We start from the raw sequence: 22,428 nt of genomic DNA on the forward strand, positions 1-22,428 counted from the left end.
AATGGCCTCTACATTTCTGTTGCTACATGTCATTGCATGATTTCCTACAATGAATTTCAATGGCAGGCTAAACAGTTATGAGGAAGAGGGTAGAAGAATTCTGAGTGAACTGCAGAGATTAAAAATGGGCAGTCTCTATTCTCATGCATATTGAACACTCCTGTGTCTCACTCCACATCATTCAGAAGAAGCTGCTGCTTCTGAGTAAGAGACACTCTGGGGAGAGGTAAGAAATAACAGATGGGAAAAATTTGGGGTCTGAGGAGAATAAGCTATCAAAAAACCCCAGTAATGAAATGACAAATGGCAAATTATTGATAATAAATCTCAAACCCACTACCTTTTCATCAGCTAGCCAAAGTTCTGATGTCTGCCAGCACACTCATCTTTTCTGTACATAGTATGCCAAATATTCAGATTCCCTACAGAAAGCACATTGATTTTTCCATGTAAAGGAGTGAGCAATATATTGTTGGGTGATGTGTGAGTTTAATATTGCACAAGTATGTCATAATACACGAAAAGGCTCCAGTAACCTGAGAGCAATATGAAAAAATTAAGGACAACTTTGCAATATGACATATGGCATATGCAATATGAGAGCAATATGACAAAAAAGGACAACTTTGAAGTTGTTATGACTCTTAATTTAAAGTTAAAATGCTTGGACAAAGCCCTTTCCTCCCTTTGGGCTAAGCACAGTGTGTCATGCAGAGTCTCTTACACAGCATGGGTTTAGGAGGCATTCTCTCCACATGGTAGCTAGGTATCCTGTTTTCACTACATACAGAAATGACTTTGCACTGAGTGATCTCTGCCTTTGTCACAACAGCACTACAGAGAGGGGCAGTATCACACTATAATGAAACACTATGAAACAGTGTTATCAAATGAGAAATATGATACATGTGTCTTGGTTATCCTATTTTAGCATTAAAGGGAAGGAAAAAAAAGGGAAATGATCTTGATGGAACAGACATCATTACTCAGTTGCATTCTTTCCTCTTTTGGCCCTCTCTTTTCTATGTCATTTCTTTTTGGTAGGACTTACTTGCATCATCATGTGGCTTAGGATCTAATTCTTCTGCACTCCTGAATGCTTCAGGTGAAATGGCAAAGTGAGCTGCAAAGCAGGCTGTTTAACCTCAGACAGGGTGTCTGCATGGACTAAGGCTAACAGATATTGACAAATTGTTTTGACAAACAGCTTTGAGGGAAAGAATCCCTCCCTTCTCAGTTTCGTTATTATAATGTAATGTTTTATTTCTTCAATTCATTGCTCTGGAATTTCTGTTGAGAAACCATATAAAATGCTTGTCTAGGGAAAAAAAAATATCTAAAATTGACTGAGACATGCTTTGGATGCTGTGCTTTAAACTGAAGGAAGGCACTGCATTCAGGAGAGGACCCTGAGCTGTAGATCCTGGTTGGAGGCATGGCCAGTGCAGCCAAGGTCACTTAAACCCTCAAAAGGCTTCTCCCAGCCCTGTTAATTTGCTAAATTAGACACTGCCCTGGTCAGGATGTGGAACTGTACAGCTAAATGTGCCTGACTCCCAAGGCACTGCATTGGGCTCCAGCTACCCAGATAGGAAAGCGTCCAATCACCTAAGTCAAGTGACATATACTTAACTTCAAAGAAGCATTTGAGTAGAGAATTATTCCTTTGGGAACTTAATTAAGGATTAGCTTCATTAAAGAGCATGCAGCTCTCTGCAGCAGAGGCAGGGGGACCGTAGGAGTTTTGTGGTTTGGCCACTGAGGGTTGATTAGCACATATAACTTGATACAGCTGCTATAGAGAAGACACTCCTTTTGGGATGCTAGCCAGCCTCTTCATTCCCATGGTTTGTGTAGGCTTTTCTGTACCTATCATGAGGAACAACTCTTTCAAGCAAACTTTGAGGCTGCAATAGTGCAAATATTTTGTCTAAGGAGGACAGTGTGTGCCCACAAGGCACTAAACAAAACACTTTAGATTATAGGTTCCTCACGTGACTCCAGCTAAGAGCTGCACATTCCTCTGCATTGGCTTTTTGCACCGATTCAGAAATTCATTCCTACTCATTATAAGCATTAAATGCCTCTCCCTTTGTTTTACTTTTGCTAACTTAGCAATTGATATGGTTTTGCTTGGAAACACTCTCACTTTAAACAGGAATAGCTCATGCTTAGTGACAATAGTTGATAAATTATAACATGCCAGAAATACTGTGCATGCTTCTGAAAGGCAGAATATTAATGTCTCTCCAGATGTGTCTAGAAATTAAATAGCATTTTTGTGATGCCAGAAGTTTTTAATAACCATTCTGAAGAGTCTATAATTTAGGGCACATTATAATTTAGTATGAAGAAAAAAAGAGAGGATATAGACTAGCTGTAGTCCTATACCAGCCATGAACAGAAGCTTAGCATATTACATGTTCTATTACAGCAGTAACTCTGCCATAGAATTATTTCAGACTTGAACATTGGTGTTGCTACAGCACTAGTGCAGGAGAGTTTCCAAATTCAGTTACATGTATGGTTTGCTGAAGACTGTAATTTCTAGAAATGCACTCTCTTATCAAATATCAAAGGCAGATTCCATTATCAAACAAGACACAGTCCATTATCATACAAGTTCCCCGCTGTCCTTTCCTGCTCAGGAGTAATGGATTCTGCTGATAGCCACCATCACTAGAATCAAAACTCACCTTAGCTGAGAAAACATGCAGCAATGGTGAATCCTCCTGGGATGACTGGGATGTGACTCTTCAGAGGCAGAAAGCTGTTTCCTCTGAAGTTAGCTGATTAGGCTGCACATAGGGAGTGAGAGGAGTCAAAATTGCACTTGCTTATAAGCTTATATCTACTCTGTCACCTAGAGGAAGAAAACATCAGGTCTTTCATTTTCTTATGCAGAAATTCATGAAGTTGATAATTGAGAATATAGTAGCTCAGCCTTGCAGCAAAACTTCAAACACAGCAGGAACACCAGAAGAAAAAAGCACTCAGGAAGAGACACTACACAAATTGCAATTACTGTCCTCTGCATCTTCCTGTATGTTTGGGTTCAGGCTGTCTAAAACTTTTGTAATTCATTAAAAGCAACAGCCATTATGCTGATCAGAGCATGATGTCTTGTCAGAGCTGACCTCCATTTCAGGTTGTTACTTAATAAAAGGACTGATGCTGAGACAGTAAGTGAGAAGATTGTAGTGCAGCCCATCTTTAAGCATTCAGAAATTCAGCAAAGATAGCCGGCTCTCAGCTGGGTCAGTCAGGAGCCATCCTGAAGGGATTTAGCTCTACAAGAACTGCCATTTTTTTCCCCAGACTAGCTTCAGAAAACACAGCATATTTGTCTAAACACCTTCCCTCCCATTTCTTATGGTTTACTAGTCATGAGGTCTTGGGTGACAGGTTGGACTAGATGATCTTTGAAGTCTTTTCCAACCTTATTGATTCTATGATTCTCCATTCTTGCTCCTGTGGCAATGCCTCCTCTCCTTGCATTCAGCAACACCAACTCCAAATGACTTAATTTAATGAGAGCACAGGCAAACTTTTAACAGCACAGCCAACTCAAACTTCTTGTTGTTTGCTGTGCAGCCACACAAAACACCTGGGGGCAATGCTGCTTCAAACCAGGATGGTCACGTTTCAGTTTTTTCAGTTATCCTTTTATTTTCAAGCTGAAGCTCATGCATCTGCTTTCACTTTGCCATTTGCATGATTCACTTTACTGTTTGCAGGTTATTCACATTCTTTGTCACTGCCCTTATGATACTAAATTACAATTTAGTAGCTCATTAGTGAGAGTAATTGCCAATATCTTGCCAAATAGCCTGTGTCCACTATAAATGAAACTTGCATATATTAGAAGAGGATATTTTGCTCGCAGGAGAGTAGGAGAATAATTTATGCTGTAAATAAACACCTTGATGTGTCTAGCAGTGTTTAGATGACTATAAAACATCCCTGGTGTAATTAGGAAGCATATTTTTGTGTAATTAAGAAAATGAATGAGAATTAAATTTTGAGAGAGTCCAGGTGATATTGCCACCCTTTTGTAATGTAATGCATACTGACACTTGCATCATTTTTATATGCAGCTACTGCAGTGTTTGGGACCAGATTTTCTATTAAGCTAGGAGTTGATATATTTTAACTTCAGCAATTCTAGCAAATTAAAGAAAAAAAAAATAATTAAAAAATAAACCCAGATAGTTAAAAAAGAAAATAAATCCACTCTATAGAGAGTGTTTCAATTTTGCAGTGCTCAAAGAACACCAGAAAGTAATGAAAAAAATGAGGGATTCTTCCCCTGTTCCCACAGAATGGTATTTGTGAACGCCTAACATTTCGTGTGCTTGTTTTGGCTGTTTGCTTATACATTTTTCCCAGTTGAGAAAGTTCTGACAAATTATAGTCAAGCCAAGGTATCACATCAAAAAGGAAAGATAAATGGTAAACAATCCATTTCCTTTCACTTCTAGCCAGCGACAAATGTGAGAGAGCAAAGTCCAAATACAAGCATACACTCACAGGTATACTTCAAATAATTTACTCTTATTCTCTGAACTGAAGAAACAGAGGTGTTTGTGACAGCTTTTTTTTCTCTTAAAAGAAGTGCCCTTCTATCACAATACATTTAATAGAGGAGTATGGTCCTTTGGTTTAAATATTTACCTAGGCTAGTGGTTTTTCCGGCAGTCCTGGTACCTCCCTTTCACGGGTAGCTTTGTACTCCCTTCAGGCAAGAATTCCAGCCAAGTCTGTGCTTTTATTTTCTCTTTCAAATCCTACCTAGGTTTCTGACAGCTGCCAGTTGAAGCAGATCTGTCCCCCCATGCCTGCACAAATGTTTAAAATGTGGTATTAACACTCTATACTGAGACAGAGTACAAGGACTGTGTGTGTAGCTACTGCTTTTCTGGAGACACAGACTATCTGTAAGATAGCTGAGACTCCCTTGACAGCATGAAATTGTGAGTTCTGCTTTTTCCCTGTTGTCTCAGCAGAACGAATGCTGGCCCCAAGTGTTGGGCCAGCAGTACAGTGTACACAGGTGCTGAGAAATGGCAGCAAGCTGCCGCGTGTAACGAATTTGTCATCCGGAAACACTCAGTTCCAGTCTTTGTTTCTCTCTGTTGTAAGATGGTTGGTCAAGATACAGAAGGCTTATTTAAATCCTTAAGTAATTTTCTCAGTCTGGGTGTAACAAAATCTCCCAGCACAGGGAACTAAGTGCTATTGTTCACCAGGCTTCCTAGAGAGCAATCCTGAAAAAAAAAAAGTTGTTTCATTGATAAACAAAAAGGAAATGCCTAACTCCAGAGAATCATCTCTTCTTCTGTAAAGAGACAGAGGCACTTCTAAACTCCTCTCACTTAGCTGCAGAATATTTTTACCACCTCACAGAGTGTGGTAGCAAAGAATAACAGCTAGCACCCAGGAAAATAGAGAAGAGGGCAAAATGAAGAATGCACAGAGAGGAAATACCATTTTCACTGTAGGCTCTGGAGCACACGACCTTTACATAGGTAAGTGATGTTTCCTGGAAACATGAGGGTACTCTAGGGAGCTGCTGAGCCTTATCTTCAGGATATTAAAGTTTAGCTCAGGATAGAAAGGTTTTCCTCATGAGGTGTCTAAGCTGGACTTTAGGATTAGAGCTGTCATGTCCTGTGATTATCATAGGTACTAAACCCTCACTTTTATTAACAGCTAAAGTCCACAGCTTTGGAGTTCAGTGGAATTTGTGGAATAATTTTTCAGCTCCTTCTCAATAAGGATCCTCTTTTCACATGGACCTATGACACCTCCCTGTAGTCCCACAGCAAACCAGGAGGTATGCCTTTCAGAGGAGCTCTTTCCTGTCCTGACAACCCTCTTCCCTGCCTATGTTTCTTTTTCTTGGTGTTGCCCGGAGTGGCAACTTCTATTTGCCTCCTGTGGAGGCTGCCCCAGTAAAACCGCTCAGGCTGTGAAGAGGACAAGTTACAGCATAAAGCTACAGTGTTTGCTTCCAAGGTAAGCAAGTCTTCTGAGCTATGGTTGGAAGGATATACTTAAGCTACAAGAGGGAAGGGACCTTGCAGTGCCAAGGGCAGAAATTGTGTGTTTTCTTCTCCGTCTGGAGAGGTAAGAGGTAACATGCATAAATGCCACTGCTCGGGACAGCAAGCTGCTGCCTTGCGTGTTTGTGAGTCGCTTGCCTGCCTTCTAGATCACGAGCACGTGACTTCCCCCATGTTTATTCTGCCTTTTTTTCCCCAAGTTTGAAAATTGCTCTAGGAATGGCAGTGGGAAACCTCTGCTATTTGTGGTGAGAGTAATTTTCACACTGGGTCACTCCTCTGTTACTGCATAACAACTGAAAGTAAAACAGAGCAGAGGACGGGGTGGAGCATTCTGCTGCTGTCACTTCTGCAAACTTTATCCTGACTTCTCTTGTGCCCACTTGCTGCGCAGCTCTTCCAAGATTTGTGAGTATTTTACAACTTTTTACACTCTCTTGTTTCTCTTTCTTTCTGGTATGAAAAAAAGACGAGGGAACTCATACTGCTTAGCTTCCATTTAAGGTTTTAAAAAATGGTCTCATAAGAGTTACTATAAATATAATAGACTATGTTTAAGTGGTGTATTTAACCTTGTAGCTGGCACCTGTTTCTCTGTCTGCCGTCTGAGGGAGCAGACAGTAGGGAGAATTGCTGCTAGCCAGTGAAAATTTGTCACTGCTTTCTAACAAATTCACACAGCAAAAAATGAGGAGCAAAAGATACTGCTATGAGCCTAGTTAACATTGCAAGGACAGAGAGAAAAAGCTGGGAGAAAAGTTATTTACCATCTTAGTGTAAACACTTGAAAGTGCATTAAATGCAGGCAGGGAACTGAAAATTTGCAGCCAAGTGGAATCCCACTGAAAACCAGTGACACAGGTATTACAGCTGCAGGCAGCTAATAGGGAGAAATTAGGCATCAGTGAACCTGAGTAAGCAAATGTATTTATGAACCTATTGTTAAAATACCACTTTCCACCTGATTAAACCAAAAGGCAGGAGGAAAAAAGGTGTGTGGGGCAGCAAACTGTGAAGGACTGCATTGTCAAAACCTGCAAAATTACCTCTGAAAAACCCAGTAACAAGAAATCCTCACCATGCACAACCACTACCTTGTGATTCCTTTTGTATCAGCAGGTCTATTTGTGCTGCTTGGGTTTAAAAGAGTCTGATATTACAGGACAAATTCCTGATGATATTTGCCACAATCTGTTTTGCTCTATTTTCCAAATAGTCAACAGCACAGCACTTGCTTTGCCTCTTATGAATGTGTTTATTTATATTTCCAATTACTAATTTGTTTGACAGGTATTAGATAAATGGAAAGCCATCACTTGGTTATTTTATCTTGGAAGGAGATACTTAATTATAGATCAACTTAGTATAAAGGATTGATGTTTACAGATCAATAGAAGTTTGATGATATTCATTCTTTGGGAGCCTGCTGGGCTGTTCCAAACTCCAAGAACATGCAGTATAGCTTTATGCTCTGTCACAATAGTTTTAACTCTGGGAGATAAAACAATAAAGTTCAGCTTTGACATCTCTTTAGAATGCAACACTATAAGGAGGTGAGCAGCTCTGGTGCTGGCAGGATCTGCAGCTGAGCCTCCAGTGTGGTGCAAAGGCAGGGTTCCTGAACCTGGAGAAATTCTGGGGAAACTCCTGGCCCCACCAGCTGCAGCCTTCCAGCAAGGTCTCTCACCAGTATAAAGGAAGCCCTGAGGGACTGTATAAAGGAAGCCCTGAGGGACTGTTAGCAGCCAGGGCATGGCAGACTGCATGTCAGGGCAGGCAGGGTGCTGAAGCTCTGCCAGCTCAGCTATGGAGCAACGGTACCCACCTGGCAGAAAGCCATGACTTGTTTAAACTCTGCATCCACCATGGCTGATGCCACTGTCCATCAGAGCTCTGGTGGGTGTATGCAGTCACCCAGGTGCCAGGCAGCAGGGTGTGCTGCACCAGTGCGAGGTGTGCTCAGTTGGAGGAGCTCCTTTATGTAGTGACAGACCTCTGGGAGGAGGCAAAGAGGTTGACAGGTATCAGAGAGTGCAAGAGGGAGACTGACCGCTGGAACCATGTCCTGCCTTTCCTAAGACAGGGTCAACAGGCAGACAGAGCACATGGTGCCAAACACTGAACCGTAGCTGCTGCTGCTCACCTCAAAGGTTCCTGTATACTGAAGATTCCTCTGCTCATGCTGGGCCACTGCGTTTCCCAAGATGAGGGAACACGTTCAGGACACACATGAAGAAAGGCCTATAAGAGAAAGGTATTTCATCCAAGGTACTGTATAAGCATAGGCAGAGATGCTGCTTGGCCAGGTATGACTGCCACCTTGGAGATAATACTCTCCACATCTCAGAGAAGTTTAGTCTGGGATCTCCTTCACATCTTTCACCTGTTCTCTGGCCCATTATCCATCATGATTTGTGGGCAACTGGCGCTAGGTTTTTGTATCGTGATGACAACACATAGAATTCAGGCGCCTCAGCAGCTAATAAAAGCTTTCCATCTTCCATTCATAAATTAATGCGCTAGTGTAAAATAAGGAGATTGATTCTTTTTTTTAAGCTAAGAAATTAGTGAAGAGCAGCAGAAATATTTGGAAGCCAGCAGGAGATGTACTATATAATTAAACTGTTGTCCTTGGTGATAGGTTATTATCAGCAGGTACCAAGATATATGCATCATTACAAACCATCTTACAGTATTTCATGTTCTAATAGATGAGATACGTCTTTAGTGGTGGCATAGGGTGATCACTCAGACATCGTTGCCATTATAGCTGCTATAAATTACTACTTAACTGTTTAATGGTTTATCAATTAACTCTAGGGCCAATGATTACAAGTTCTTCACTCCCCCCCCCCCAAAAAAAAAAAAGCTGGTTTTTCTTTTTTTAACCACTGAAGAACTGTTTCTGAGAGCCTGCTTTAGAAAAAAAAATCCTGTGACTAGAAGGGTTCCACCCTGTGACAGCTAAAAACATCTTATACTGAAGTTGCTAAAACATCCCTCCCATGACTAGAGTTTATCAAATGTTTAAAGGTGCCTTTTGGTAAACAAATCCCCAGCTGAAGCAAATTTATTGGCTATAATTTGAGCAGAGAGATTGCCACATTCCAAAGCACTAGCCAAAAAATGATTCCCACTGCAGCTTTCCCTGGCTGCAGTCTTTGCCAGAAGGCTGCGAATGTCAAGTGCTTTGTGATCGTCTTCCCAAGAGTTTAAGCTATAAATAAGGGCGGTGTCAAAAAGTTTATTGCCTCTGCTGGAGAAAGCACTTGAGTTCATTGGTGATGTCAGGTCACTGTCTGCCACAGATCCTGTTTGTGCAGATGCAAAGTATGACAATGGAGTTGTTGCGCTGGTGAGCTTGTGAACAACTTGTGCAGTAGAAGACCCATTTTATGTAGAGGAGTAACAACATGGACAAGGTTTCTCCCCACATATCTTAAATACCATCTTAACATGTTGTCAATTATTGGTAACATCATATCAGTCCTGCAACCAATATAAGGGGAAATGAGGCATGAACTCTGTGGCCTCTTTGATGCTGCATTAGCTAAGGAAGAATATGTCACTTGCCTGAGATGCGTGCATGCATCTCGGGCAAGTGACAAAGTGCCAGTCTCTGTCTTCCTGCAAAGAGAAGTAGGAACCTCACCTATGCTTCCAGTACTAAAGAAAGGTACTGCAGGAAGATGGAAATCGATGTGCCTGACCTCTGAAAGCTGCAGCTTTTACTGACTGTAAAAGCTATCAACCTAAGCACACTTGCTCAAAAATAACTAATTATCTGTTTGTAGGCTGGCTCTCCTCTGAGTCACCCAGCTCAGTTTGCCATTGAAATGACAGACATCTGCATATCTGCTAAAAACAAGTGCATAGAGTGTGTTTTTAAGAACAGACAGACTGGAATCACAGTAGCTCTTGCTTCTGCTTGTGGCAGAAACCCAAAAGCTAAGGTCTCTTTCCTGCCAGCGTATGTTGGCAATGATGTAGTTACCAGGTGAAGTTTTCCTTTGTGCTGCTTCTTTGCAGGGTAAGTCGCTCAAATACTGTTTCACACTCCTGAGGCTGGCTTAGTTCAGATACTAGAGTTAACGTGAACACTTGTACTCAGGGCTGCCATGCACTGCGCAGCAGAAGTGATGGGAAGGAGGGTGGCACTGGGAGCCCACCTGTGATTATGCTGGTCCTTTTTCCTCAGCTTGGGGATTCCAGGTGTCAGCCTGCCCTGTGCAGACCATCACTGGGTGGTGGTGGTGGCAAATGTCTTCAGATTGGGGGGTTACATGCTGCCTTGGTGCTTACAGCCTGCTTTCACCCCTTTTTATTTAATATAAAATCTTTCTTACTTAATAAAGAAAGGTCTACAGCCTTAGTTAGACTGCATCTTATAGCAACTAGTTATGTGGGCACAAGAAAGGTGGTTTTATACCAGCTAGAATATATATGTGCAAATAAAAAGATGGAAAAGCAGATATTCTGTATTTCATGTATTGTTTTGTATGGCTTCATGTCTGATTTGCTTCACATTCCTTGAATCATATTGTAAATCCAGAATAATTAATTTTACCCTTTTTTTGCCCCTCTCTTTAGGGCACTTATCAGCATTGTATTCAATTGCTTCTTAAATATGAATTAGCTGATTTTTCACAAAATTCCTGAAGGATAAGAAGATGAGACTTTTGCTTTACAAATGGAATAAGAGTAGAAGAACCTAGTGATTTTGGGTGCAGTATGTGAGACATGGGGATGGCTTATTCAGACATTTAGCATTCCCTAGGACTGTCTGTTTTCACATGTAGTGGGCACTGTATGTAAACACAGACAGCTGGGAGAACTTGATGCTTTTTTGAACTAAGCTCTGTAGAGGGCACTCATTTCTTCAGGCTGTGACACCCGCACTGGAAAAACCTGGATCAGATCTAGCTGACCAGAACAACTAGAAATATATGCTTGAGAAGCATGAAGCATTTCACCCTAAGGGCAGATGTAGAAAGCAGCATACAGTGAGGATTTCTTGTAGGATGGAACCGAGAAATGATTCCCACTTATGAAAAGTTCAGGTTAAGGAACTTGCCCAAATCATAGGGAGATGGTGAGATGAAGGCAAGGACAGGACTCTTCCTTCCTCATTGAACTCATGGTTTTTTTTCTTCTGTGGTCTGACTCCTTTTCTACACATCATCCTTCTTCAAATAAGGACTTTAATACAGAGGGGTTTGTTCTGGTAGCTTGGTTCATTCAGTGAACAGAATCCATTTTGTTCTTCAAACCTGTGAAAGAAAAAAGGAAACCATTACATCATACTGTAAAGATTTAATACCTTTTAAAAATTATAAATTCATGGTAAAGAAGTGAGCACAGGATTGAGTTTCAAGTTCTCGTGGAGAATATGCTTTAGTGTTCATAAATCCTCCCACTTCTGCTACGCTCAACATTTTAACCTTCCTTTCACCTCCACCCTGTCTTAATTATTTGCTCTGCTCTCCCTTCCGTCATACTACTTAAATTCCACTGCTGTGCACCAGCAGCATCACTGATTTTTGTTCCTCTGCTTCACTGTTCCTGCACTAAGCTGTTTTCTTTTTGTTTTATTTTTCATACAAAGATTTTTGTTTGCCTCTGAAGCTCTGGCATGGAGTTCCTTGTGAAGAGACTGCTGGAGACAACTACCTGGTGCCAGCAATTCTCTTCCATAGTTATGTAACCTAAGCCACTCATGTCTTGGCCGAGTTTCTGAAAGTTTTCTAGGCTACTAGAGTTGACCACATTGCTAAAAAGCACAGCTTTAATTAAATGGATATAAACATTTTTGTTGTTTGAAAGAACTGTGTATTTCTGCTAATTTGTTTAGGAAATGACTGAAGGACACTCAATGGAACTTAAAAGAAAATCAGCAGGCTGAAGAAGTAATTCAGTGTAGAAAATCTGAGCTCTAACAATTTCAGCTTGACCAAACTGAAAGAAAGCCTTATTGTTTGAGACCCAGATGCAGAAAGCACTAAAACAACCTGCAGAAAATAGCCCACTTATATATATATATAGAAACAGGACAGTGTTCCCAGCCCATGTCTTTGAAACTGTTAGTGCTAAATTTAATTTTCTAAGAAAATAATGCTTATGCAGTCACACAGCTGGGTGTGTTTTGAGTATTTCTGCCTCTCTCCATCACATTTTTTCAATTCAAGGCCTAATTTAGTTGAATCATTTACATCAGAAGAGGCATCTACAGGTCACCTCGTTCAGCCCTCAAAGTGAGGCAGCGCTAACTTCAACATCAGAGCAGTTTGCTGCAGGCCTGGTTGGTTTTTAACGTTGTTAGGTTTTTTTCATACCTCTGAGGATGGACCTTTCACAACTTCTGCAGGCAGCACCCTTCACAAGCCTATTTCCTTGCAGATTGCACTGGGGCTCCTCTTATTAAAATACTAATGATGCCCAAAGAAACTGTTCCATCAGCATGTCATCATCGTGTCTTGCTGCATCTCCTCAAGGTCTTGCCAGTTGCTTGAACAAAGATTTGCTTGTTTCTCCAGCCCCAACACTTGCAAGAGTTGAAAGTGAATCAGGGAAAGAAACCAAAATCTAATACAGAAGGGAAACATTTTGGTTGGATTTTATTATGTCATCTGTAAAAAGGCAACAAAAAGGCAAACATATTGGTTAGACAGTTGCCATGATCCTTACTATGAGAACACTGCTAAATGGAAGTGATATAATGGATTGCTGCTGACCAGAAAGTGGTTCCATATGGTTTGCTTAATTTCTATTATAAAATAGGAGAGGACTGAAGTCCACATAGCTGGATTGGACTGTCTCTACACAAAGGAAACTATTAAAAAGAAGTGCCATGCTGTGCTCTGGTAATTAGAGGAATTCTTCCAACCCCTTATAAAATCCAGAATTATACTGACATCAATGACTTTAAGACCAGCTACCTGGGTTAAAACCTCTTTGTGAGTGTATGAGAAGTCACAAAAATTACTCTTTGATGACATTTTCCAGAGGGAAATCCCCCTTATCTTGCAGCACTGAAAGATGAGTCTGTTATCTAAAAAATAGCCCTCTAAAAAAGTCTGTCTTATATTTACCATTAATTTAGCCATTTTAGAGGGAGCTTGCCAGAGTTATTTGTGAAATTCCAACAACTTCCTGCTTTGAATGGTCTGAGAGCTACTCAGTGCTCTATTGCAACACTGTATATACTTACTCCTTCCACATCTAGGTCCTGCAGCATCCTTTCCTGATCCAGATGCTGTGACTCTGTTCCGAGTAATGCTCCAGCAGGCAAGATGCTGTGGACGGCGTGGCCAAGACGAAACTCTGCTGAAACACTGAGCAGGCTGGAGAGTCAGGTGAGTGTCACTTACACAACAGGACATTTCAGGAAATTTCAGCAAAGCTCTTAATGTTATTTTATAGCCCAAGAAGGAAATGAGGTAGTACAGCAAATTTAAGGCTTGGAAACACTTTCAGTATTTTAGATGAGATCACTAGCACCCTACCATTTTCTGCTTTGCTTTTTCCACTCCCTGTTACTCACTATCAGAATTAGACAGAAAATAGATCTGGGGCTTTGAAGTTTTTGGCTTGCTTGGTTTGGTTTGGTTTTTAGTTGTTTGGTTGGCTGCTGTTGGGTTTGTGGGTTTTGTTTGTTTGTTTACATGTGTGTTTTGCACAGTTTGTGGCAGAGCAAGTTCTAGCAGACTCTCCCTTTTGCCTGCCCTTATTGCCTAGGTCTAGTTGATCTTTAACAGCATTGCAAAGCTGTAACCCCTGACTCTCCAAAGGGTATTTCATACAGCAGGGAAATCCTTGAAAACTCTGCACCACTCTGCAGATCTCCCCAGCTCACTTTCTAGATGATTCCAGAAACCATAAGTTGCCTTCATAGTACCTTTCCATGGAGGTAAAAACAGAGCTCCAGTTGTGGGTCCTCACCCATGGCAGGGCTCCAGGGAAGTTGCTGTGCACATAGTCCTGCCACCTTAGCACCTCCACAGCTCCATCCCACTCAGCCTTCCTTGCCAATGTGCTGCAGTGTGGATGGAAGAACTTTGTGCAAAGCCAGTCTATAAATATGCAGGTGGGGAGAAAAAGCCAAACAGGAATTTCCTAAACAGTTATCATGGTAATTATGGCAGTGAAGTTTTTGCTTAGGACAGGGCGGATTTCTTTTACAGTGAACTCTGATTAAAGCTTCTTTATCTTCTTCAATTTGAAACTTGTAATAGGGCATTTTTTCTGCTGGCTTACCAGCTGCTTTTCTGCAGAATTCACAGAAATAGTTGATCAGCTCAAAACTGAGTTAATAATTGATTACTCCATAGCTTCATATGAATTCATACAAAGTGCCAGAGTGATTACATCAGAATCTTAGCTTTTATTACAAGCAGGACAAATACAGCTCTCATGATTATGGAGAAAAATTTGGAACTCAACTCCATCAATGTAGCCTAACATAGCCTATGGATAGTTGGGAAGATTAGAGAAGACAGCAGCAGTTTGTGGGGTGGGTGAAGAGTAGAGTTTAGCTGTAACACACTGAAATATCTCTAATGCATTGAGCCACTTGTCTTAAGGTTTGTTTCTTGTTTTCATTTGTCCTTACCATTCTGCTCCTTGTATTGTGTTGGGAGACTGGGGTGAAAGAGAAAACATCTCTCTTAGGAACTAATAGTATCTTCCACCTGTTGGCTGGCTTCAGGTGACTGCTAATATTGTGATCTAGAGTATTGCATGGACCTGTCACAGGCCCTTCAAAACTACACATTGCTATAGTGCTCCCACTTCTACACCTCCTTCTTTCTATTCTACACTTCTAGCATCTCCTGCATCATATCTCATCTCTCTACACCATACTGTAACTCCCCAAGCCTTTATTCCTACATTTTCAGTCTCCTGCCCATGTTCTCATATGAAAAAGCAGGTCCTAACACTTCTCATATGGTGTTGGAGATAGGGCAGTTGATAATGACAGGGCAGGTAATGAGTTACTGTCTCAAGTGCAGGTACAAGCTACTACATGCTAGTCCTTTCACAGTGATTGCCTGTAGCACCTGTGATCAAGTTAAGGTTATTTACTCTTCTAAGCCTGTAAAAAAATCAAATGCATCACAAGTAAATAGGTTTCCATTTGTGCTAAGCATTTCAAATACAAATACAGACAGTGTTATTTTGACTATAGTATTTCCCCTATTGCTCTTAAAGCATATAAAAAGCCATTACTCATGCAGCAAGAAGCAGACACAGGCTTGTGTGACTATCTTCGTAAGCAACCTTATTTTGCCCTTTGGTCATAGAAATGTTAGAACTTGCCTATTTAATCTCTTTCATCCTTCATGATAACTGAAGTTTTGGTTTCTGGAAGCAATTCTGTTTGCTTCCAAAGCCACAGCACATTTTAAAAAACAATGCTACCACTTCCCCTTGTAAAGATCTGTGCCAGTTTCTTCGCCTGGCATTTATGCTGCTACTTTATCATCTCTTAAATGAATTATGTTATGCTATTTCTCACAGTGAATGTTGTAGCTAGGAATGGAATGGAATGGAATGGAATGGAATAGACCAGGCTGGAAGAGACCCTTGAAATCATTGAGTCCAACCTATCATCCAACCCACCTAATCAGCTAAACCATGGCACCAAGCACCCCATCAAGTCTCCTCCTAAACACCTCCAGTGATGGTGACTCCACCACCTCCCTGGGCAGCACATTCCAATGGCCAATAACTCTTTCTGTGAAGAACTTCTTCCTATCCTCCACCCTAAACCTCCCCTGGCACAGCTTGAGACTGTGTCCTCTTGTTCTGGTGCTGGTTTCCCTGGGAAAAGCAAACAAAAAGACAACACCCATCCCAGCAGGGCTTGCTATCTAAAACCAGAGTTAGCATATTGCCATTAACATCTATGTTGTGCCTGTTAAAAGAAAAATAAGTACAGATAGGTCAAAAATAGCACAACTAGTAGAATAGCCTGTTATGGTGTGTGTGTGAAGCTCATTTCCACTCACCTAGAACATATTATCATGCACTACATAGTAGATTCATAAATGTTCTTTTCCTTTAAATCTTTAGTGATGAACAAGGATTTGAATTGGCTGATACTTGTGTCATTTTGTAGATCTTGTCACTTAAGTTATATAGAATACTCTGAGAAACTACTGCACCCAAGTCAACTAAGAGTACTGTATTCAGTATTCCTAAGGTTAGAAGAGACCTCAAAGATCATCAAGCCCAACCTGTCAGCACAGACCACATGACTAGAGTAGGGAAGACACTACTGCCCACTGCAGGCTTGAACTCACAACCTTCCCATTAAGGGTCTGATGCACTACCAAGCTGAGCCACCCTGCTCCCCCCTGTGATAATGGCAGAAGTTTCAGAAGTTTTCAGAGATCAGTTCAAAAAGGTATCACTGACAGAACAGACAGGTAGTTACAATATTACCTGAAATTTGGAAACCAAGGTTGCCAGTCTGCTTTCCAGAAATCAGATCAGCCTTCCATTACCAAAATGGCTTTGAATGACTGCATTTCTGTCTGTTGTCCACTTTGCTGTGAGTTATCTCCATATGCTGGAAGAAAAGATGCCATAAACAAAAAGTTAGAATAGAACAGCTGGGCCTTGGGAACTTGACAGGGAAGCAGTCAAAAGAGATACTTATATACAGGCTCACAAATCCCATCTGGTGGATGTGGGGCAGGCTGTGGATGTGGTCTACCTGGACTTCAGCAAGGCCTTTGACACCGTCCCCCACAGCAAACCGCTGGCTAAGCTGTCAGCCCGTGGATTGGACCATTACACTCTGTGCTGGGTTAGGAACTGGCTGGAGGGCCGGGCCCAGAGAGTGGTCGTGAACGGTGCCACATCCAGCTGGAGGCCAGTCACCAGTGGTGTCCCCCAGGGATCAGTGCTGGGCCCTGTCCTCTTCAACATATTCATCGATGATCTGGATGAAGGGGTAGAGTCAGTCATCAGCAAGTTTGCAGATGACACCAAGTTAGGGGCAGATGTTAGTCAGTTAGAGGGTAGAAAGGCTCTGCAGAGGGACCTCGACCGACTGGAAAGATGGGCAGAGTCCAATGGGATGGCTTTCAACAAGTCCAAGTGCTGAGTGCTGCACTTTGGCTACGGCAATCCCATGCAGAGCTACAGGCTGGGGTCAGAGTGGCTGGAGAGCTCCCAAACAGAGAGGGACCTGGGTGTGCTGATCGACAGCCACCTGAATATGAGCCAGCAGTGTGCCCAGGTGGCCAGGAGGGCCAATAGCATCCTGGCCTGCATTAGGAATAGTGTGGCCAGCAGGAGCAGGGAGGTCATAGTGCCCCTGTACTCTGCTCTGGTTAGGCTGCACCTTGAGTCCTGTGTCCAGTTCTGGGCCCCTCAGTTTAAGAAGGACATCGAAACACTTGAACGTGTCCAGAGAAGGGCAACAAGGCTGGGGAGAGGCCTTGAACACAAGCCCTATGAGGAGAGGCTGAGGGAGCTGGGATTGTTTAGCCTGGAGAAGAGGAGGCTCAGGGGTGACCTCATTGCCCTCTACAACTACCTGAAGGGTGGTTGTAGCCAGGAAGGGGTTGGCCTCTTCTCCCAGGCAACCAGCACCAGAACAAGAGGACACAGTCTCAAGCTGCGCCAGGGGAGGTTTAGACTCGAGGTGAGGAGGAAGTTCTTCACCAAGCGAGTCATTCGTCATTGGAACGGGTTGCCCAGGGAGGTGGTTGAGTCATCGACCCTGGAGGCGTTCAAGAGGGGATTGGACATGGCACTTTTTACCATGGTTTAGTCATGAGGTCTGTGGTGACAGATTTGACTCGATGATCCTTGAGGTCCTTTCCAACCTAAGTGATACTGTGATACTGTGATACTGTGATTACCTATCCTTAGGTAGGATAGTGAACTCAAGGGTGCTTCTGTACACACTGAACTACCTCCTGCCCACTGCTAGCCTGTGGGTTGTGTCATACTCTTAAATGGTGGTGTAGAAGGCTGGTGTTAAGGGGGTTGCTGAATAAGAGTTTCTTCTTGACGTTAATTTTTCAATGTAAAGTTACATGAATGTAAAAATGAGAACAAATTAACTAATGGGGGGAGATGTGGACTTCACCCAGTGTCTTGCTCCAACCAATTCCAGCAGCTACCAGTACAAACAGAATTTTTCACTCTTTAAAGTTTCTACAGTAATTTACTATGTAATTTGGAACTCCAAGTTTAGAGTAGATTACATATTAGCCAATTAATTATTGCTAATGTAAGGTTCTCTAGCTGAATTTGAAAGTTCAAGGGCTGTGATTTAGAGGATCCCATCCCTCCCTCACTTGCAACAGGGGACCTGAGCAAAATGTCACATTTCTCAATTTTCTCTGTCTTTCAGAGGAAAGGAAGTGGTTTAGTCATTCCACCAAAATGTATTGTCAGCTCTGTGTGCAGAGTTACACATGAATTCACTTCACTTTCATATTTTCTTCACACTCTAATTATACCAAAATTTATGTTTAAAAAGATCACTGAAATGTCATCAGTACTTACAATTCATTCACTCATTCTTGAAAGTGAAATCAATCAGCCATGATCTTGGTTGCTAATTTATTTTCTTTTCTCTGAAAGGTGTTGAAATGCCTGTTCCTTACTCAGATGAAACTGTGCTAGTTTGGAGTTAGCGTTAGGCCTGTTTATCCACTAAAGGAATAGAACTCCCCGCACACAACTCTTGACCTCTGGTGTTCAAGATATGCAGCTCTGTGAAGGACAACACAATGCTGTTTTTAAAATACAGTCAACATTAGGTCTATATTTTGGAACATGATTTCAGTACTTTTCTTAGGTACTCATGTATACATAACATTTTACACAGCATTTTGTAACACCTTTGCAACCATCTGTGACATAATTTACTGGTAGACTTGAGAGTGTACCCATCTGGATTCATTCCTGTGTGACCTGCACTAGATTCTATGGTCCTGCTCTGGCAGGAGGGTTGGACTTGATGATCTCTGGAGGTGCCTTCCAACCCCTAACATCCTGTGATCCTGTGTGATCCTGTGAACAGCTGAATTTGATGATCTTAAAGGTCTTTTCCAACCTAAAGAATTCTATGATTCTACCTAGTTAGTTGCAAACCAGATTTATTCTGTACTCTAGGCCTACAAAGGGGTCTGGGCAAATGAAATCCTCCAAAAATGGTTCAGGCACATGCACTCCTCCTTTACCATCTCAAAGTTATTTTCAAGACAAGTACTAACCATGTAACTCTTCAGAATGAGAATTAAAATTCATCCAAGTCCGAAGAGAAGAGAAGAGAAGAGAAGAGAAGAGAAGAGAAGAGAAGAGAAGAGAAGAGAAGAGAAGAGAAGAGAAGAGAAGAGAAGAGAAGAGAAGAGAAGAGAAGAGAAGAGAAGAGAAGAGAAGAGAAGAGAAAAAAGAAAAGGAAAGAAAAGAAAAGAAATGAGCATGGAAATTAGGGTGCAACTTCAATGGGCATGTCTATGAATTTACTGCATAACAAGTTTCTAATTATACCATCCTGGGAAGTAAGACTACAAGTTAGGCTACAACAGCATGGGCAAACTCTCCCTATGAGAAACTTTCAAGACAGGCAAAAGCAATCCAGGGGGTAGTTGTTCTATTTCCTTTCTGAAAAAGAAAAGGAGACAAGTCTCTGGAGTTACAGCTCCCCTTCAGCATTAGGGCAGGCTGCAAATGTACCTTGTTCTGTCCTTGCTCCCATCTCTCCAATCCTTCAGCCAACTCAACAGCCCAAGCCAGAATCAGGCCTTTCTCAGGCTTTCCAGATGGTGGTGGGAACATTGGGGAAATCCATGGAATAGACCAAACCTGATGAAAAATACAACCTTCATAATTGTTGCTAAGGAGAAATTGATGTCATATTAACATATTCTGTTCCCTAGTTCCTGAGTGAGGATAGTGAACAAATTCTCTTCCCTAGAGAGGACCATTTTCCATTTCAGAACAACAGATAAACTTTTATGCTAAGATTATTGTCACTTTTCTTACCTGCTTTGCTTACCATCCATGCCTGTAGAATAAGATCACTTTAATTTTATCCTGACAAGGGATCAGACAACAGAATGAAGAGGCAAGCCTCTATGAATACAAGAAGAGGCATACAATATTGTCAGACGACAGTACTGAGACTCACAGGAATAACCAGAAACAGCTGCTGGAGTAACTGCAGAAATAGTGGCTCCTGCTGGAGAATATTCCAATTAAAACTGCAATTCAGAAAAGCCCTGCAGCCTAAAATTAATGACATGCTGAGAAGAACCACGTGCTTCTCCCCTTCTCAGGCTGCAATATGATGAATCACCAACAACCCGATCCCTTTTTCTGCTCCTTGCCTCTCTGAGTGTCTGTGAAGGACAGCAGACAAAAATACTCTCTTTATCATAGCATGGACTAACTCAGCCCCATGGCTTCAGCACTTGCAGGGATGCCTGCTACCTCTGTGTTGTTATACTCAGTGAGGTTTGCAATATTTACTTTTTTAGGCTGAACTTCATGGTCTAAGGTTTGCATTGCTGGTGGGGTGGTTTTTTTTTTTTCTGGGGAAAATCATTTCTATTTGACAAAGGCTTAAAGCAGCATAATGTGCTCCAACTTCCAGCTCTCTTGCACACTACCTTGAAGCTGTGCTCAGCTGGCAGGAGGGATTAAGCTGCACGAACAGCAAAAGTCTCAGCAGTTCTGCTTCCCAGCCACTGTGGAACCCCCCTCCCTTGTTTTTCATTTTGTTGTGTCAAATAGGGAAAGCTCTTCAAGCACGAGGCAGACACCATTTATACTTTACTGATAAGTCTCATCATTAACCACTGCATTATGTAGAAATTCTCGAAGTTATTTTCTCAAAGTTATTTTTGTAACACTGTCTGATCCCCCATCAGGATACAATCAAATTGATCTTACTCTACAGGCAAAGCAGGAGCAAAGCAGGTGAGAAAAGTAACAGTAATCTTAGCATAAAGATTTGTCTGTTGTTCTGAAATGGAAATGCTTCTGCTTCTACGTAACAGCAGAAAATGTTCTGGTCATTCCTTAACTTCTTGAGGTCCTTCCTCACATCTGTTATGGCTGGTGACTGGATGAGGGGCAGGGTAGTGGGATATAGTAGATGCTTGAACCTTGGAATATTACGCAGATGGACTGTGGGACCTGAAGGGCTGGGCAGGCAGGAGTCCTAATGGTCTTGATGTATGTTGGCAATTCAGACTGCACAAATCCATCTGGCATCCATGCATCACAAAATTGTGTCTTTCTGTATCCACTTAACTGATGCAATCTACTCACCTTTGCTTATTCCATACTCAAATATCTGTGACTTGGGCATTGTACTCAACCCCTCTGTGCTACTAACATTTGTTATCTCGGTTAGAGGTTATCTAACAGTACCTGAACATACTAAAAATGTATGCTGATACAACAGAAATGTCTAGAGCATATACACTACTGATGTATTCACTCTCCAAGTATCTGAGATTGTACTTCCAAGAGACTCTTCATGAAACTTTTGAAGCAATTCCTTCTTTTTACTGTCTTCTTCTTCTTTTAAGGACAAAATCCCCACTCATCTCCTGCCTTCCTGTAACTGAAAATATCTCTCAGATTCATCGGATTTTATGGATGCCTGTAGATTATTTTGCATAATTTAAATGACACATGAATATTTCAGGTCTCATTTTAAACTGTGTGCCATTTCAAGATACATGGGTCGTAGCGAGGACAAAGCAGTTTTCTAGTAGTTTTCTTCCAGCTAAGATGAATGACTTGACAATAATGCCAATTGATGTGCTATGCATATGTGAAAACTTTAACAAGCAACTGATAATTTGGCTGCCATTCTGAGTGAGATATAGCATTCACAGTGAACTGATGTATAACTGCTGAGAAGGCCAACTCAGCCTCTGTATTGCACCTACTAAAAGCGACTTTTCAACTATAAGTTGATCCAAGAAGGTGGAGGACTAGTGCTAGTCCTCCGTGCTTTCAAGTGTATGAAGGGTTTGCCAGTGCTTTTCCTAGCAGCTCAGGGTTGGTACCATATCAGAAGTATGGCAGCATCCAAACACTGGGAGGCAGTTTTATCTCAAAGTAATTTAAGGCACTTATTTTGTCCTGGCTTAAACAGCAGAAAACAAACTCCCTCTTCATTTAAATAATGGATCCTAATTTTGATTTCTGATTATACTTCTCTTTCCCCATAACCCCTCATTTTTTTTTTTGCCAATGAAAGTAACATAAGAAGAAGAGACTCAGGGGTGACCTTATTGCTCTCTACAACAACCTGAAGGGAGGTTGTAGACAGGGGGGGTTGGTCTCTTCTCCCATGCAACCAGCACCAGAACAAGAGGAC

The 22,428-nt window shown here is 41.7% G+C and overlaps 1 protein-coding gene across 5 annotated transcripts in view; it reads left to right on the forward strand.

The window, feature by feature from the left end:
• Nucleotides 1-5,894: 5,894 nt before the first annotated feature.
• Nucleotides 5,895-22,428, forward strand: part of IL15 (interleukin 15) — a 34,390-nt gene continuing 17,856 nt past the window's right edge. Inside the window, exons 1-3 of one of the 5 annotated variants that reach the window (XM_068154046.1) lie at nt 6,227-6,473; nt 8,145-8,333; nt 13,288-13,417. The gene's annotated coding sequence lies outside the window, so the exon portion shown is untranslated. Of the gene's footprint in view, nt 6,019-6,226; nt 6,474-8,144; nt 8,334-13,287; nt 13,418-22,428 lie in introns of those variants that run through there. The other 4 variants (XM_068154045.1, XM_068154048.1, XM_068154050.1 and 1 more) reach the window with 4 other exon arrangements.

The sequence above is a fragment of the Melanerpes formicivorus genome, unplaced genomic scaffold, assembly GCF_026170545.1.
Source record: "Melanerpes formicivorus ecotype bairdi unplaced genomic scaffold, bMelFor1.0.p_v2 SCAF_27, whole genome shotgun sequence".
Classification (NCBI taxonomy): domain Eukaryota; kingdom Metazoa; phylum Chordata; class Aves; order Piciformes; family Picidae; genus Melanerpes; species Melanerpes formicivorus.